Source organism: Callithrix jacchus, chromosome 16 (genome assembly GCF_049354715.1).
Source record: "Callithrix jacchus isolate 240 chromosome 16, calJac240_pri, whole genome shotgun sequence".
In the NCBI taxonomy this organism is placed as follows: domain Eukaryota; kingdom Metazoa; phylum Chordata; class Mammalia; order Primates; family Cebidae; genus Callithrix; species Callithrix jacchus.
Window position 1 is genome coordinate 39,736,773 of NC_133517.1, and position 19,785 is coordinate 39,756,557.

The window sequence follows — 19,785 nt, forward strand, 5'->3', positions numbered from 1 at the left end:
CAACACACTGCAACATGCTGATATTTTTCTAACAAGTTCCTTAAGACAGTTCTATTTCAAATGTAGAATGTCACAATTTAACCAAATATTGTTTTATACTTTGCAGATTTTTACCCAGAAATAGTAGTCTTTCAGGAAATCAATTCTACACATTAGGGTGTATCAAATTCCAGCATTCCAGTCCTGGTACCAGATTTTTAAATAATCCTCTCAGCTGTAAATCAGAGAAATTGTTAGTTTGGTGCAAAAGTAATTGCCACTAAAAGTAAATGGCTAAAATGCAATTACCTGTGCACCAACCATAAATCTGGTTAACTTAAGTAGAAAAGGATTTTAGTGGATGGGTAATTGGTAGTTCACAAAATCTATGAGAGTCCTGGGGAGTCACTGTCAGACAGGAACAAAAAAGGCAAGGATCAAAGAAGGACCTTGCCCCTGGAACAACCTATGGAATGTGATATTGCTGGTTCTGTGACCATCGATTATCTGTGAATTAGGCAACATGTATTTGGGGGGCTCCAATTGTTATTTTCCTTTCCAGTGGAATTGGTTATGTCCTTCCTCTTAGCATTTTCTGATGTCATTGCTCTTCCTTCTCCTTAGGAAAATAAAATGTGTCTGGAAAATATCTGGCGTAAATAATTAATTTCAGTGACAGTTCTGGGTTACTGTAGTTCAGCTGTACCAGTTAAAACATGACATACTTTGTCACTAGTTGAGTTAAACAATCACCGTCCAAGAACCATATGTATCATACCAACACCCAAACTGCTCCAGATCCCATAATGTCCACTGATAAATAAGGGATGGGTCCCTGGTCAGAGATCCGTTAGGACACAGTTCTAAAAAGCATTCTTTTCAATGATCAGAGCTTAGGCTTTACCAAGGGTTGAATATTTTGAATCACACTCCTGCTCTCATTTGATTGAACTTTTGGCATTGGGGGCTTTAGATTAGGTTCTTAAATTATCCAGGATAACTCAGGATGTAAGTGCTGACTCAATATTTGAAACCTAGCAGTTTCATTCCAGAGACAAAGCTCTAAAAAAAAAAAAGTATTGATTTATTTCAGACAAGTTTATCTCCAATTAAGTAAATTTCCTTCACAATGTTCACAAATGAAAAGGTGGGTGGTGCTAGGGAGAACAGAAAAGGGACTCAGAAAGGGTCCTTGTGACCCTAAATTAGTCCTATTGTGCATTTGCACAGTGCCCAAGGCTGATCCTGCCAAGGCTGGGTATCCTCAGGACAAGCACATATTTGGCAGCTGTTTTTAAAATTCTTATTTATTGAGTTCCATGCTTCATATTTAAACATTAAAGAAACAAATCAATAATAACAAAAATAATCATCAGTATTGAATCATCTCAGGTTAAACTAGTGGCGCAACTGAAATTAAGACATCTAAATAAAACAGAAATATACTGTTACATTATAATGAAATCAATAAATAAAATAATAGTTATCTTTTTGCATCTTTAATCTCTAGGAGTTGAGTGGGGTAGAAGAGGATCTCCTTGATTCAAATAAAGAACTAAGCAGTGAAGAATAACAATCTCTAAAATTATCCACTAAGGGGATAATTTTCTTCACAGGAGAATAGGTGGGCCTGAAAGGTGTTTTAGATTTACTGCCTCTCTTGGTCTGTAAAGAATATTAACAATAGAGTTAACAGTAAGTCACAGGAGAAATTTTAAAAATGGCATTTAGAAGTCTAAAGGCAAAATATGTTTACTGCCTAATGTACTGAGCATGGGAGACATGGTGAATTTAAACTTCTAAGAAAGAGAAATTATATCCAACCATATAGGCCTCCCTGAGACTTGTGGTGATGAAAAGCATGCATGGAATATAATAAAAGGAAGATGAATCAGGTTTCTTAAAAAAATGGATTATGTAAAGCAATCCATGGTTTTATGGAAATGTAGGCCACTGAGAGTGAAAATATGCTGAAAAGCATTTGGAAAAATTGAACGGGATCACCAGAATGTATATTTTATGCAGTTTAAACATATGCCAGTCAAACAGGCAAATACAGAAAATATTTATTGCTTTTCTGGTACATATCAACGAACTGGTCCACAAATAGGCTCATGTAGAATTACAGAATTTCTATTTTCCCTGGAAAAGTCCATTCTCTCTGAAAAAGAGGGCCCTCTATTTGGCAACAAATAGGGATAAAATTGAACGGTTCCAGAATTGGAAAAATGTCTAATTTTTAAAGCTTACCAAAAATCTATATATGAATGCTTAAATATCTCCAGAAAATAGACATATAAGAAAATAAGAAAATATTTCAAATCCATTAATATAACATGATAATCCTTGCAAAAAGGTATTTGTCAGTAACACAGGTACAATCCAGGCAATAATATAAAGATGCTGATATCTTACAACTTAGAGAAAATTGATGATGTATTAGTCCATTTTCACACTGCTGAATGAAGATATACCCGAGATGGGCAATTTATAAAAGAAAGAGGTTTTTATTGTACTTATAGTTCATGGCTGGGTAGGCCTCACCAACAATGGTAGATGGCAAGGAGGAGCAAGTCACATATTACGTGTATGGCATCAGGCAAAGAGAGAGCTTGTGCAGAGCAACTCTCATTTTTTGAAGCTATCAGATCTTATGAGACTCATTCACTATCATGAGAACAGCATGGGAAAGACCCACCCCCATGACTCAGTCATCTTCCACTGGGTTCCCCCCACAACACAAAGAACTTATGGGAGCTACAAGATGAGATTTGGGTGAGAACACAGAGCCAAACTATATCAGATGATCATAACTTATTCATCAATATACGAGGATAGCAAAATTGAAGACATGACCACAATTGCATATATGTGGTTATTCTATGTTGCCATAAAAGGAAGATAATCTACCTGAATTCTGAATACTGTGAATTAAAAATATATATATTCTACTATATTTCTAGCACTCTTCAGGAAAGATATATCTGTCTCTTGTCACAAACTGTCTGGAATTAGTAGAAGCAAATTTAGTTTTGTGGCAAAGTTATATTTCATCAACATTTCCCAGCAGTTAGGCAAAATGTACTTGAATATCATGTCTTGCACTGATTTCACTCTTACAAAACAAATGATAATTTGGCTTTATCAATATTGCCTTATTAGAGGACTGGCCCAAGGCAACGAATGAAGCACACTAACTAGGAAAGTGGGTATTCTGAACAAGTAATGCAAAGGTTTCTAGTCATAGGAGGCTGTTCCTTTCCCCTAATTGTATAAATATTATCACTTGCCTAATTCCAGTGTAAATAAACTTTGTAGCTCTGAAAGAAATAGTGCATAAAAGTAACCCAAAATATATGGAAAATAAAAAAATTAGGCAAAAGTGGCTCCATCACTAAGATGGATTTTAAAATACATAATATTTGGAAAATTTGTATACATGATTATGGAAGGGGGGCAGTAATCCATGAGTTATATGAAAAGAAATTCCAGATGATTTAAAGAACACTTCATAAAAAAGAGACTATAGGCCGGGCGCGGTGGCTCACGCCTGTAATCCCAGCACTTTGGGAGGCCGAGGCGGGTGGATCACGAGGTCAAGAGATCGAGACCATCCTGGTTGACATGGTGAAACCCCGTCTCTACTAAAAAATATCCAAAAAATTAGCTGGGCATGGTGGCGCGTGCCTGTAATCCCAGCTACTCAGGAGGCTGAGGCAGGAGAATTGCCTGAACCCAGGAGGCGGAGGTTGCGGTGAGCCGAGATCGCGCCATTGCACTCCAGCCTGGGTAACACCAGTGAAACTCCGTCTCAAAAAAAAAAAAAAAAGAGACTATAACACATTAGAAACAAAACTAAGAAGCCACAAAAAGGAAAGGAAAATTATAGCGCTAAATACCTTAAATGAGGAGGTAGTATTTGAAAATATTATAAAAGAGACAACAGATAGACTGTGGAAAGCATTTCTATATATGTAAAAGAAAAACTTTTAATACTACTGATACAAAGAAATTAATACGAATTGATGAAAAAGGGATAAATAAATGAAAACAAACAGATAAGAGCTATAATAGGTAATATTAAAAAGAGAAATGAGAACATCAAATAAATATATGAGGTAATCAACTGTAATAGAGAAATATAAATTAAAATGATATATAAATGCAAATATAAAAGTCAATTCTTCTTATTCCTGGCAAATATCTGTGCTGTGGAATACTTAACAATGGAGTAAGAAACACAGACTACATAGTATTATAAACAAAACATGTTTAAGGCACCACCGGCAAAAGCAGCTGATTCTAAGTTAGGCATGTACATTGTAGTGAAAAGAGGTAACAGTTGAAGTCAAACAGACATTTGCCAAATGATTTAAGGGAAATTTTACAGTCCTAAATAACAAATGATAAGAAGTTTGGCGAAAAGTTAATTGCTGTAACTGCATAGATTGTTATATGAAACTACAGACAAACACCCATAAAGAACTGAAGAAGATTGTTGTATCTCAGAAGTCACAATGATCCTAAGGAAGGGGTGAGACTGAGGCAAATACATTAAAGTGCTATATTCAAAGTTTCTCAAATATTTCCTCTTCCATACATATTCATTCATTAGACAGTAGTATCTTTATCTATTGTATTAGTCAGTTCTCATGCTGCTTATAAAGACATACCCCAAACTAAGTAATTTATAAAGAAATGAGGTTTAATTGACTTGAAGTTCCACAGGGCTGGGGAAGCCTCAGGAAACTTATAATTATGGCAGAAGGGGAGGCAAACATGTCCTTCTTGACATAACGTCAGCACGAAGAGGTGTTGAGTGAAGGAAGAGACAAGCTCCTTATAAAACCATTAGATCTTGTGAGAACTGAGTTGCTATCACAAGAATGGCATGAAGGCAACCACCCCCAAGATTCAATTACCTCTCACCATGTCCCTCCCATGACATGTGGGGATTATGGGAACTACAATTCAAGATGAGATTTGGGTGGGTACACAGCCAAACCATATCATGTGTTGCATTAACCTCTTTGAACTTCTAAAATGCATGGGAAATACTGTGTTCATTTGCCTAAGATACCACCCCTTCTAGTGCTTTTAGAGAGAGTGATCATTAGCCTTTATAATATTCTCAGAAGAGTTAACACAAGTTTAGTACCACTGCTCTAAATATAACAATATGTTTTATATTTTGTATACTTTTATTATACTCAGAACTACTTTATAAAATCCTTATTATAGCATTTTAAAATTACTAGAAAATGAATACATGGTTTTTTTTTCCTTTTTTTTCTTTTTTTGGAGGTGGAGTCTCACTCTTGTTACCCAGGTGAAGTGCAGTGTCGCCATCTTGGCTCACTGCAACCTCCACTTCCCAGATTCAAGTGATTCTCCTGCCTCAGCCTTCTGAGTAGCTGTGGTTACAGGCACACACCACCACACCTGGTAATTTTTGTATTTTTAGTAGAGACTTTTGTGTCACAAATGACACAATCAAGAAAGTGATGTGAATCCAAAGAATATGAGAAAAATGCAGATAATTACTATGAAAAGGACTCTGTACCCAGAATATAAAAAGAACCACAATAATGTAATTTAAAATTAATGAAGGGCTAGAATAGACCTTTCTCCAAAGAAGAATAGAAACCTGAAATTACATTGCTTAATTAAGGGGCTTACATTTTAAAAGAAAAAATTTATGATAGCTTATTCTAGGAAGAATGTAACATTTTATACCCCTCTAATGATATTTGAGAATAATCATTTGTCCACAAGGAAAATCCTATAATTATATGGATTGATTTGATCCTCTCTTCTAGTCAAATTATGGTTTTTTTGTAGTAATATTATGCTTCTTACTGATATTTTAAATTAATTATTTCTTCTAAAGTATTGATATTCATTGCTTCATATGAATGCAAATAAATCATCTTACCTGTTTTCTATCTAACCAGTTAGCTGGAAGTATATTGGAAATGCTGAAATGCTAAACAGAGCTATATTAAATTCCATGCACATTTTACAAAAAGTGACATTTTGTTTATCAAATGATAAGTTATATTTCTATATTTATTTGTTTTATGTTATTTAATACAACTTTTACTGTTTTTTTTTAATATAGACTCTCTCTGTGGTTGCATTCTTCTATTTATTTTTTAAAATGTTATATTATCATGGTAAGAACACTTAACATGAGATATACCCTTAACACAAATTTTTAAGTGTACAATACAATATTGTTGACTATAGGTAGAATGTTGTACAGCAGATCCATAGAACTTATTCATCTTGTATAACTGAAACCTTATGTCCATGGATTAAGAGGTTCTCATTTCCCATCCCTCAACCCTTCATAACCACCATTCTGCTTTTTAATTCTATATATGTGACCATTTTAGATACTTCATATTAGTGGTCAGGTTTTGGCATTCTGTAACAGGCTTATTTCATGTAGCATAATGTCCTGAAGGCTCATCTATGCTATCATACATTGCATAATTTCCTTTTTATGGCTGAATAGCATTCCATTTTACACACATATTTTAATCCATTTATCTGTCAATAGATTTCCCACATATTGGCTATTATGCATAATGCTGCAATGAACATGGTACTGCTAGTAACTCTTTGAGATTCCATTTAAATTCTTTCAGAAAATACCCAGAAATGGGCTTGCTAGATTATATGGCCTACTTTTAATTGTTTAAGGGACTTTCAAATTGTTTTCCATAGGGGCTACACCATTTTGTGCTCCCATCAACAGGGTACAAAGAATCCAATTTCTCCACATCCTTGTCAAAACTTCTCTTTTGTGTTTTTTAAATATTAGGAATGCAAATAGATATGAGGCAATATTTCCTTGTGGTTTTGATTTGCATTTTCCTGATGATTAGTGGCATTGGACATTTCAAAAATACACATGCTGGCCATTTGTATGTTTTTTTTAATTTATTTATTATACTTTAAGTTCTGGGTACATGGGCACAACATGCAGGTTTGTTTCATAGATATACATGTGCCATGGTGGTTTGCTGCATCCATTACCCTGTCATCTACATCAGGCATTTCTTCTAATCCGATCCCACCCTACTACCCTCACCCACTGCTATCCTTTCCCTAGCCCCCCACTTCCCCTTTTAATAGAAATTTATATTTGAGTTTTCATCCTATTTTTAAATTGGGTGATTATTTTTAGCTATTGAATTGTAAGAGTTTCTAATATATTTTGGAGGTTAACCCTTTATCAGATGAGAGGTTTGCAAATATTTTCTCCCATAGGTGGCCTTTGCACTGGTAATTTGCTCCTTTGCTGTACAAACATTGTTTAGTTTGATGTAGTCCTCACTGGTTTATTTTTGTTTATGTTGCTTGTGATGTTGGTGTCACATCCATTAAGTCATTGCCAAGATAAATGTGAAAATATTTTTCCCTATGTATTCTTCTAAGAGTTTTACAGTTACAACTTTTACATTTCTGTCTTTAATCAATTTTTTAGATGATTATTAAGTATGGTGCAAGATAAGGGTCCAATTTATTTTTAAATGTGGATATCCAATTTTCCTAAGGCTATTTTTGAAGAGATTAAATTAGTAAAGACATCCCATTTACAACAGCACTAAGAAACAATAAAATACTTAGAATAAAGTTAGCTAATGAGGTAAAACACTTGTTTACTGAAAACTACAAAAAAATGATTAAAGAAATCAAAGAAGAGACAAACAAATGAAAAAACATCTCATGTTCACAGATTGGAAGACAATATTGTTAAAATGTCCCTATTACCCAATTAGATCTACAAATTTAATAAAACTTGTATTAAAATCCTGCTGGGTTTTTTTTTCAGAAATAGACAAAAAAATTTACATTTCATATGGAACCATAAGGGATTACAAATAGCCAAATCAATCTGTAGAAAGAAGAATGAAGTTGGTGTCATCACAACACCTACTTTCAAAATACCTTACAAAGATTCGTAATCAAAGCTGTATGGTATTGCATAAAGACAATCATATTCAGTAATAGAACACAATGTAAAAAACATAAATAAATCCATGTATACATGATCAATTGATATTCAACAAGGGTGCCAAGAATACTCTTATTTTCAACTATTTATTATTTCCTTTTCTAACTGTATACTTAGAGAAGCTATTACATTTTGTATTTCTATCTTAACATTTGACATTTTACACTAAAATATCAGCACAAATTATTGAATTATATTAATCTAATTATATTATATTTATAGATATATAATCTATTTATATATCTATATATTTATATATATTTATATATAGATTATATATCTATAAATACATATATATTATGTATAATAAATATTAATATATTATTAAATACTATATTAATATAATTAATTATATTAAATGTATTAATATATTACATATTAATATAATATATTAAATATATTATATATGAATATATTAAATTTATTATATATTAATATATATTAAAATTAAATTATATTTATACAATTAGCTAGTAATTGTATAAATACTCTTGTTTGTGTATATAATTATAACAAACAAACACAAATATTTGGTTCCTTTTTCAATGTTTCTCCCTACTATATTATACTGTTGTCTTGCATTATTTAAAACCTCCCAGGTGGTACCAGTGGATGATTTCAGACATTTCTGTCTTAATCTAGATGTTACCACTTAGTAGCTATTTCTAATTGGTTTCATAAATCATTTGGTCACATTTAAGTATTTTTCATGTGTTTTCCTTTTACTCAGAATTTTTCTTAGGATTTGCTACTAAGTTTTAGATAATGTATTTTACCTATGTTTCTATAACTCCAATTAAACGCCCTTATTTCATTTTTTAGAAAATTATTTCATTCTTTATATGTAAAACAATCAGAAACACTCAATGTAATTTTACAAATATTATAAATGTGCTTTTTAAAAATTTTTGCAGATATTCTGATGGTGAAATAATGTTTCCTCATTAATTTAATTTACAGTTTTATGACCATTATATTATTTGTTAATGTTTTTCCTTTTGTTTTTTTCATCAAAAATGAATGTAATTCTCTAGTCATCAAGATCTATTCATCATGGATATTTACACATAAATTAAACAAAAAATATCAAGATTTAGCATTGTATATGAGCCCGGATAGTTGGGTTCCAAGATGTGCTCTAACAGTGGTTAAACATTTGTCTTCAAGTAAATTATTTATTTTTTCTAAGGTTCTGATTTTTAATCGATAAAATAAGAAGTTTGAGTAAAAGCATGGGACTCAGACCGAATTGGGTTTGAATTCTGGCTCCAACACTTGCAAATTTCTATGTATTTGTACAACTTACTTATGCTTTATAAGCTTTTGTTGCCTTACCTATAAAATGGGTTTAATAAACTTAACAAAGATTTTCTTTATGATTAAATGAAATAATGTAGAAAAACATTTTAATATAGTAAATATTTGCTATCTTAGCTATTAAAATTATTAATGTAAAGATTTCTATGAAAGTAGCCAAATATACAACACTATGACTACAAATGTCAATGTGTGCCAAGTATGTTAATATGTGGTTTCACATCTTTCAGAATATTTTTAGAAGATAATTATTTTTAAGCTTGTTTTTACTGTTAAAATATTAGCATGTGTCATGGGCTAAATATTTAAGTCCCTCAAAAATTCATAGGTTGAAATCCTATGATTTGAAAGCCACCAATATGATGGTATTAGGAGGTTTCTTTTGGCAAGTAATTAGGTGCTGAGGGTGGAGCCCTCACAAATTAGTAGTCTTCTAAGAGCTTGCTTTCTATTCTCAGCCACTTGAGAATACAAGGAGAAGACAGCTATGTTTGCAAACCAAGACTGTACCCTCACCAGACATCAAATCAGCCAGGGACTTGATCTTTCATTGCTTACCCTCCAAAACTGTAAGAAAATAAATGTTTCTTGTTTAAGCCGCCCAGCCCATGGTAATACATTAAAGCAGTGTGAACTAGGAACTCACCTATATTTTCCTTACAGTCACAATGTACAGTAAGTGATAGAGCATGCTGCTGAATCTTTGAACTAAAAAGTTCATATCTGCTCTTATTTGATGCTATAATCCTTAATATCACATAATTTTTTAATTTGCCAATTAACATAATTAAATATTAACCTATTAAATTTTTATGGCAGAAAGGACAATTCCTCCTGTGAGAGATCTATTTCTTTTTTATCAACATATTCTGAATGGATCCAAGGCCTGAAAAAAGACACACATGGGATCTTGAATATATTTTCCAAAGCATTTAAGGAAAGTATTGGAGAAGGATTTCAGTGTTCCTTTGAACTCAAATTTAACTTCTCCTATAAGGTAACTATAAGTAATTTTGTGGAATTTCATTTGTGCAGACATTTTAAAAATAAGAGATGAAAGTTTGTCTTGCAGAATTTAATGAATTTCATTCATTTCTTTAAAGCTTTGGAATGGTTTCTATACCAATATTCCAATCTAATAACCCTGATTCAGTTCCTAGGCAATCTTAAGAAAACAGAATCTGTGTGATACCCAAACTTCTTATAAAAACTTACAAGGAATGCTATGCTTTTGGAAAAGATGGCCATTGTAAACTTTCTCCTTAAATTCACTGATAACTTTAGCTACAGATATTTCTAGGACTCGTTCTGTTAACTCTTGGTGGGCATTTGTCTAATATAGTTTATGGAGGTTAATTTTAAGTATTGGTTTTTCTTTTTGCTTTCTCTTTCAAATGTGCTAAATTCTACTTACCTCTCTCTGTGTTCATCGACACCACATAGCTTACCCTATGACATTTGTTAAGTTCCTGGAAATCTGTAACTAAACTATCAGCTGTTTATAAAACAATGTTGTCGGGGGATTACAAAAGTGCATTAATTAAAAAACTAAGAGCTGAATTAATGTTTCTGCCATCTCTTGTGCATATGTTCTTATAATAATACTATTCAAAAAACATACTTAAACTTAGATGTAATAGCGTATACTTTATGCACATATATTTTCATTTCTAAATGTACTGTGTAATTATTTTTCAATGGAAGGTTTCTAATTTTTAAGGACAAAAGAATAATCACTAAAAGCATATTTATTTTATGTTCTAATTCAGAAATTACTACTTTTTTGAGAACTCCTCAGGAAACCTTGCATTTTTGCCAGTTGCATGACTCAGTGTAGCACTTGGTAGTTGCTATAACAAACTAAAATCTTAGTTGCTTAATTCAACAAATGTTTGTCACTTACACAAAGTCCAACACAGATGTTTCTAACTATGCTATTTTTCTGAGCAATTCCAACCAAGAAAAAAGTCCCAAGGTCTAGGTTCTCACCATCATGTGATTTTGCTATTTTGAAGTACTTGACTTCCAGACAGTAAGTGAGATCATGGAAAATCATATATTTCATGGCCAGGCAATAATATGTTCCCTGTAATCTACTAACGAGAGCCAGTTATATGGCTCCAACCCTAACTGCAAGAGAGGCTGGGAAATTTAACCTACCTCTGTACTAACAAAGAGAAAAGTGGGGGTTGTTAGTCTTCAACTAATTTCTTCCATATAAAGCATACAAGTCTAGAACCTTTTGAGTATGTAAAGATTGGCAATAAAAATGAAAATCCTCAGTAATATGTGTTATACTAAGGTTGTCCTTATTAGGATCTTGGTTTAAGGAACTATATCTTAAATGTGGTATTTTTTATCATTTGTGCATAACTCTGTATATTTTAACAAATTTCTTAGGAAACATTTTAATTTATTAAAACCTTCCTAAAAATTTAGTGACAATCAAAATTTAGCAATCTACCAGGATTTGATATCAGAAATACCCAAGAAAAACACTATTGAACAGTAAAAGACAGATGAGGTGCACAGTAAATATTCACTATGATGATTATATTTCAGTGGTTATGCTACATTATTGGAAGTAGCTGTCATTTATATGTTGATGAAGCAAATTACTGCCTACATTCTGGTTTTATTTTTTATGAATTATTTTATAAGGAATTTTTTAGGGGATTAGTTTTACCAAATAATATAAACAACCAAAAGAGAGAAATGTTTACACTATAAAAGCCTAGTTGGAATTATCAGTAGCTGTAACACTGAATTCATCAGATGGAAACTGTTGTAGTTTCTAACAGTTAAGCAAAGTTTTGCAATACAAATATTAAAATTCATTAGGAAATACAATGTGATAAGTTTGTAAAATGACATTTGTACAGGCAGAGACTTGGGTTCTATCAAAACATACTTAAGTTTAAGGTTTACACAGAAACTTGGCCTGAAATTGTATATAAATTTATCTGAAAAATACAGGTTTTACTTCATATAACATTTGGTTTTTTTGAACTGAATATCTGACTATTTATTATTTGCTAAACCAGTTAGGCTCTCCAGCATGAATTGGTAATTTCCTATAAGCCAACATTTATTATAATTTTCTTTCATCTACAGTCAATTAGAATTTTGGAACATACGAAGTATTTTCTAAGTGAAGATATACAACCTATAACTTTACATACCTGTCATCTAAAGTCCTTGCGGAAAAAAAATTACATTTAAGGCATCACAATTACAAGAGTATAAAATCAAACCTGTGAATGTTACGAATTATAACTGAACTAATTATTGGTAACAAAATGCTGCATGTTTAGGTATATGAGAAATGTATCAAGGGCTCTCCTTGTGATAATGCCTTAAAAAATTTTTGCCTAGCATCACTCCAAATTATGTTACTTGAAGTCAAGATGAACAATATATTTTAGTATTACCTAACTGGTTGGTGGTCTCACCATTAAACTAATACCTCTATAATTCTGGGTCAGTAGAAGTAACACTGGTCATTAATCATCATTTTCAGAAAAGCCTACTCTTCAATAACATTTGCTATTTTTCTTGAGACAAAAATATGAGCCAATAATTAAACTCACAACTTCCAATTTAAAAATATGTAAACTCTGCCTTTATTTATTACTGGAATAATTCATCCATCCAAATACTTGATATAGTCATAATTTTTAAAAGTTATAATCTAACTACTAAAATAAACAAATAAGTATGTAATTAAAATTAGTTAACATAACAAATGTAAGGTAGGCAGAAAAATAAAGAAAATAATCACATGAGTTTACCTAGGTAAAGGAAACTACCACAATTATATACAAAGTTGACATTGCTCTTCCTGGAAGCCCATGAAACGTAAAAATATCATGGCTTATACCATCTATAAAAAGGAAGCATTGTTTATATACAGAAATAAATTTGTTCTATACATCTACTGAAAATTTGCCATATGTGAGGTGATTGAACCTAATTATTAAAAACTTTGTCACATAAAAGTTTGAGAATTTTAATAATCATTGATAGGTAAGAGCATCAGAAAATAAAAGAGGCCACTTATTTGTGGACAAATAAGGTATCAGGTAACCAAAAAAACTATCACTATATTGACTTTCCATGTCATCACTGATGATAACAGCATAGATTCTTTTCTACCTATCATAATCTTTTAAGAACTTAGTCTTGGAGACCATGTTTATGGTGACTCTAAAACAGAAAATCAACCCAGAGTTTCTGAAGAAGTTTGGAAATCAGTGGATTGTGAACAAATATTATAAGGTATTTATTATTTATCTAGTGAGGAACCAGAAATAATCACAGAAAACTAGCATTTGATGGGAAACATCAAATACATTTAAGAACCTCAGTGAAAACTACAAGTAGGATAAACTAAAAGATGTCTGCAACAGGACACATCATAAAGTTTCAAAAATAAAAAATGAAATCTTGAAAGTAACAAATCATTTACAGCTAGAAAAGTAGCAAATCATTTACAAATGATATTCAGTGGTATTAACAGGAACTTTTCATTGGAAACCATAGAGGCCAAAAGGAGGAATAACATGTTCAAAATGCTGACTGTAAAAGACTGTCAGCCAAGAATTCTAAATATAACAAAACTGATCTTCAAACATAAAAAAGAAATTGAGATGTTTCCAGATAAGACTGAGAGAACTTGTCACTGGCAGAGTTGATCTACAAGAAATAAGATCTTCAGACTGAAAAGGAAGGACAGTATGTGTTAATTCAGTTCCACATGAAAAATAAAGAGCATGAGCAGAGGTAATTATATAAGTAAGTGTAAAACACAGCATAAATATACATTGTAACTCTTTTCAATCACAAAAAAGAACATAGGTGACTCAAACAGAATGTGGGGAATGGTAAAATTGACCTAGGAAACCAAATCTTACACTTGAGTTCAGGGTTTGTTAACTATATCAATGTAATGAATCTTAGTCAAAGAAAAATACGGTTCCTTACTAAATACATGTGAACACTGAAGGCCATTAATAAATATTATTTAGTCAAAATCTAGCCAAAATTTATACAATTATGGTTAAAATATATGGAATAAAATAACTACATAAGGATAATGAATTTTAAAAGATGCTATTTAAGGGGATGTTGGATGATAAACAACAAAGGAGAAAAGAATAGAATGATTACTGCCAGGCTTCATGAAGAAAATTTTGAGATTATGACACTATGTATTGACATCACCACTGATGGAAGATATGCTGAGGCAGGATTTACAACTGACTGAGAGTAAGATGCTGAATGCAGAGCTCTCACTATAAATTCTATGTTTTTAGGTTTTGATGGCACGTTATTTGACTACTTTAATGGTTATGAAGATTTAAAAAATAAGAAACCTAGATTTGTTGGACATGCTAACAGAAAATACAAGAGGATTATCTTAGAAATTTAAGATACTTCAAATTTTATGGAAGAATTGTAAACAAACCTGGTGATCATGATACTGAGATTTTGGAAGCAATTGCAGAAAATGCAGAAGACTTGGCTGGAATATCAGGAGAAAGGATTTGGGTGGAAATAAAAAAATTCTTGTTAGTAACCATGTAAATCCTTTAATTCACCTTATCTATGATCTTGATGTGACTCCTTATATAGGCTTACCTGCTAATGCAAGTTTAGAAGAATTTGACAAAGTCAGTAAAAATGTTGAAGGTTTTTCACCAAAGCCAGTGACACTTTTGGCCTCATTACTCAAAGTACAAGATGATGTCAAAAAATTAGATTTGAGGTTGAAGATTGCAAAAGAAGAGAAAAACCTTAGCTTATTTATATTTAAAAAATAGGAAAGACTTAATTAAAGCACCAGATAGTTCAGAACCATTGAAACCCTATCGAGACTTCATTATAGATTCTAGGGAACCTGATACGACTACTTGTGTATGTGAACTACTAAGTACCAAGGAGAGTACTGTGTGCTAATGGAAATACATCAGTGGTACATTCCTCCATTTTCTATAATTGGCCATGTCATCAGGAAAGTGGAAATTTCTTCAGGAAACGAAATTGGGACTCTATTAGAAGAGTTGGGAGAACAGCAAGAAAAATGTGGTTACCAAAAGGAAAAAGACGAATTTCTGAGTTACATAAAGAAGATCTAAAACTGACGGCGACTAAAAAGCAGAACACTTTTGGTGAGACTAATTTTGTTCCCTCCCTCTTAATGAGGTTTTAGAAACTATACCAGAATAAAAGCCAGTTTAGAGGACCTCTTTAGAATAACAAGCGTCTTATTTTGTGAATTATATTTCAAGAACTAAATGGAGATCCGTCTTTCTTGATCTGATTTATATCACTGAGATGTACAATTCTTTTGGAAGAGTTTCAAATGAGAAGAGCATAGTTGGCTATTATCTTAACCTCTTCAGGCTTTTAAATTTTTTTTTGTTTTTGCATAAGGTGGTACTAAGATTGATCTTAAAAAGTGGTAACTGTCTTGAAAAAACAAAGTTTATTAACGTTTGCAATCGAAATAACTTGTATTGAGGTTGTCTATGATGTGTCAGTTCCTATGTGAATTTCAAAATAAACTTGTACTTGAAAAGGAAATAATTGACAAGTTTGCATAAAATATGAATATTAAATGTGTCCTCAGTTTCTGGCATTCATACATACAGGATTTGTTCTAGCAAGCTATGATTTAGTATATAGTTGATATTTTTCTGTCACAATGATTCCTTAATGCATGCAGAGCCTGGGAAAGTCATGGGATTAACTTGAGGGTTACTCTTGACCCTATTATTTTAATAAAACATTGGTATTGGAAGTTAAATGTGTTTATGTGGTATCTGGCAATGTGTATCAGGTGCCATATACAGTGGTAATACGCCTATCTTTAAAGTAAAAGTTAACACAGTAAATGTTAATTATTAATCAAAAAAATTGTTAGTATAGTCATTATAATATGGATCCTGGAGACAGACTATTCGGGTTTGATTCCCAGTTGTACCCCTTAATAGCTCTGTAATATTGAGCAAGTCATGAGAAGGAAAAGGATAGGAGGAAAGCTGAATCTGGCATTTGGAAGCTGGCCTGGCATGTTCAGTTGGCCACATAATTTTCCTATGGCAGATTTGCACAGAATGCAACCCTCCGATATGTTATCCATGAGCATGATAAAATGAGACAGGCAGGGTCATTTCACAATTTTGTCTAAGGACATACAAAAGCAAGGTCGGCTTGCCACCTATAACATACCAAATACTCATCTTTTGGCTAAAATAAGCAGTTGCTACTTTCTCTCTCTCTCTCTCTCTCTCTCTCTGTGTGTGTGTGTGTGTGTGTGTGTGTGTGTGTGTGTGTGTTTGTGTGTTTGTGTGCGTCTGTCTGTCTGTCTCTTTCTTTCTATTGCTTTCTCTTTTTTAGATAGGTTTTGGTTCGGTCACCAATGCTGGAGTGAAGTGGCTCAATCACAGCTCACTGCAGCCTTGAACTCCTGGCTCAGGGATCCTACTGCCTCAGTAGCCTAAGTAGCTGGAAATACAGGACTAATATGCTAGATTTACAGGTATGAGCTGCCATACCTGATCTACTTCTTTATTAATTACATATTTATCTTCACTCTAGTCTGCCTTTCCAAAACATAAGGTTTATTAAGATATATTGCTTTTTGACAGCATTCAATCTAGAACAACTTCTGCTTTCTTAGACTATCTCTCAAACCTCCCAACTAAAACAAATTCTATAACATATTATTCTAATGTCCTTTTGCTTAAACAATCTATGGTTCCCCATAGTGTATATTGTCTCTCATTCCAATGAGTAACAAACCCAATTCAGTCAACCATAGAAGTGTCCCTCATGGCCTTTGGATAGAGAACACTGATAACACTTAACCTTTCTATATGTTAGTCTCCTGATCTACAAAACAGGGATATTAAATGTACATTCCTCAATGGGTTGTTGTGAATATTTGATTAGATAAAACATACAAAGTATGTAGAATCATGCCGGGAACACAGTGAATACTCCAAGGTGATTAAAAAGTGGGAGAATCAACTCAGAACCCAAGGCAGTGCATCTCATAACAAGGTCCCAATTTTTTAGAATAGATGTGGAAGAAGAAGAAATCAAGTCCTTCATGTACACTGAAGGTATAAAAATGTTGAGAATAGAGATTAATAGAAGATTTTCGAAGCAGATTTCTCTGAGAGTTCTGTTCTAAGCCTCACTATCACAGCTGCAAAAAGATGTAATGAGAACTATCTATTTATCACCTAAACTGCAAGAGGGGAATCTTCAAAAAGCCCACCTGGAGAGTTTCAGATAAGTTTTCAGAAGTTAAAAGCCACAGTAGAGCATACTACTGTCTGACTAAATCTTAAGACATATAAAGGTAAGAGACAGGCTAGTTGACAGCTGATAAACAAGCTACATAAGTGGCTGCCTAGAAACTGGCCTGCCCTCTAAAAGTTTGTCAGAACAAATAATATAGGAGGTTCTTCCTAGGCCGACTGTCCTATGTAGGCCAGATATAAACTCACATGTAAAAGAGGATAAATCCCAATGGTATTATATCAGTGAGAAGAAGTCTGGGAGTAAAGTACCCTCAGCAGAGGAAATTTTAAGTTATTTCCGGATTCCCAGGGAGGAAATGTATTACCTTATTAAGGAATTACAGGCAAAAGGTTCTTCCCCAACATTAAGGGATATCTAAAACTCTTTCAAGGTGCTCACTAGAAAGGCTTAGCTTGAAACAACTGTCAAACACATAGAGAAAACACAGTTTATAACAGTAACAATTAAGAACATTTTCACTTCCTTTCTTATTTGTTTGCCATCCTCTTCTCTCCAGTACCCCTTGCTGCCCCATGGCAGAGAGATCAGAAACAGAAACAGAAAGCTTAGGGATGGCAGTGGAAAGCAGAGATACCTGTCGTGCTCTCCTTGCCCACTGCTGACCCCCAGCAGTACAATTGCAGAGTTCTAAAGTGACCCCCATGACCTTAAGCCCATGGAGTTACTCCTGTGATTATGTTATATTACAGGGATTTTGCAGATGTAATTAAGGATACTAACCAGTTACCCTTAAATAGGCAGGTTATCTGGGTGGGCCTAGTGCAATCACATGAATTCTTTAAATGCAGAGTTTCTTCAGCTAGCAGGGAAGAGAAAGTTTTGAAATATGAGAAAGAATCGAGAGAAGGAATACTTCTTTGCTGAGTTGGAGAGGGCCAGGTGGATGGAGCAGCCTCTGATGGCTGAGAGTGACCCTCAGTGACAACCAGCAAGAAAACAGGAATCTAAGTTCTGCAGCTGCAAGGAAATGAAATCTACCAATTTGAATAGACTTGGAGGTGAACTCTTTTCCAGAGCCCTAAAATTAGATCACAGCTTGGCCAACACTTTGATTTTAGCCATGTGAAAGTCTAAGAATAGAACCAGTTGAACCAGCCCAGACATCTGACCTACAAAACTGTGAGATGATAAATGAGTATTGTGTAAAGCTGCTAAATTTATGGTAATTTGTTCTGTAGCAATAGGAGATTAATACACACATATAGCTGGCCCATCAACCTACACTGAAGTCTGGATACCTGCTTCTCACTAGGCTGGATTTATTATTATCCCAATTGAGAATATTTGGCAACTAAAAATGACTTATAGGGCATTTTATGACTTAAGAGTTATTATAAAATCATTACATTGAGTTTTCAATGGGCAAGAAAAGAACTTCAACTAAAAACATAATAAAGGATATGGGAGACATGATAAAATTCCTTTGTAAATACTTCCTGTGAATTGTAACTGTTCAGCAAACCAGTTATTTATTGGAAATCTAACAATTGCTTTTGATTATGTTTTAATAGAGGCATTCACAAACCCAGATTAATATTAATTTTAAAATTTTTCTACAATGGAAAAACAAAGTTATATTTAATTTTTTAACCTAAATACATCAAAATTGTGTTAGACTATTGTTACCAATAACAAACAAATCTACTTACAAGTGGACCTTATTGTTAGACTTACATGGCAATGTAAACACAGAATTTTATATTGAATTAATCAATATAAAATTCATAAAGGATCACCTTTTACAGTTGAACAAGTAGTTTCAAGTATAGAAAATCTGAAAATGAAAGCATGATATTAAACATTTTACTGCAGCTTTTTTTTTTTTTTTAAGATGGAGTTTCACTGTTGCTACCCAGACCGGAGTGCAATGGCATGATATCGGCTCACCGCAACCTCTACCTTCTGAGTTCAAGCAATTCTCCTGCCTCACCCTCCCGAGTAGCTGGGATTACAGGCACGTGCCACCATGCCCAGCTAATTTTTATATTTTTAGTAGAGACGGGGTTTCACCTCATTGACCAGGATGGTCTCAATGTCTTGACCTCATGATCCACCCACCTCGGCCTCCCAAAGTGCTGGCATTATAGGCATGAGCCACGGTGCCCTGCCTTACTGCAGCTTTTTTATAG

At 33.1% G+C, this 19,785-nt stretch overlaps 1 protein-coding gene and 1 pseudogene across 7 annotated transcripts in view; one reads left to right on the top strand and one right to left on the bottom strand.

Moving 5' to 3' along the window:
- The window catches only part of CNBD1 (cyclic nucleotide binding domain containing 1), a 644,932-nt gene that overhangs the window by 156,132 nt on the left and 469,015 nt on the right, over positions 1-19,785 (bottom strand). The gene's annotated exons all lie outside the window — the stretch shown is intronic.
- LOC103788562 (CCA tRNA nucleotidyltransferase 1, mitochondrial pseudogene) lies at positions 14,454-15,459 on the top strand (annotated as a pseudogene).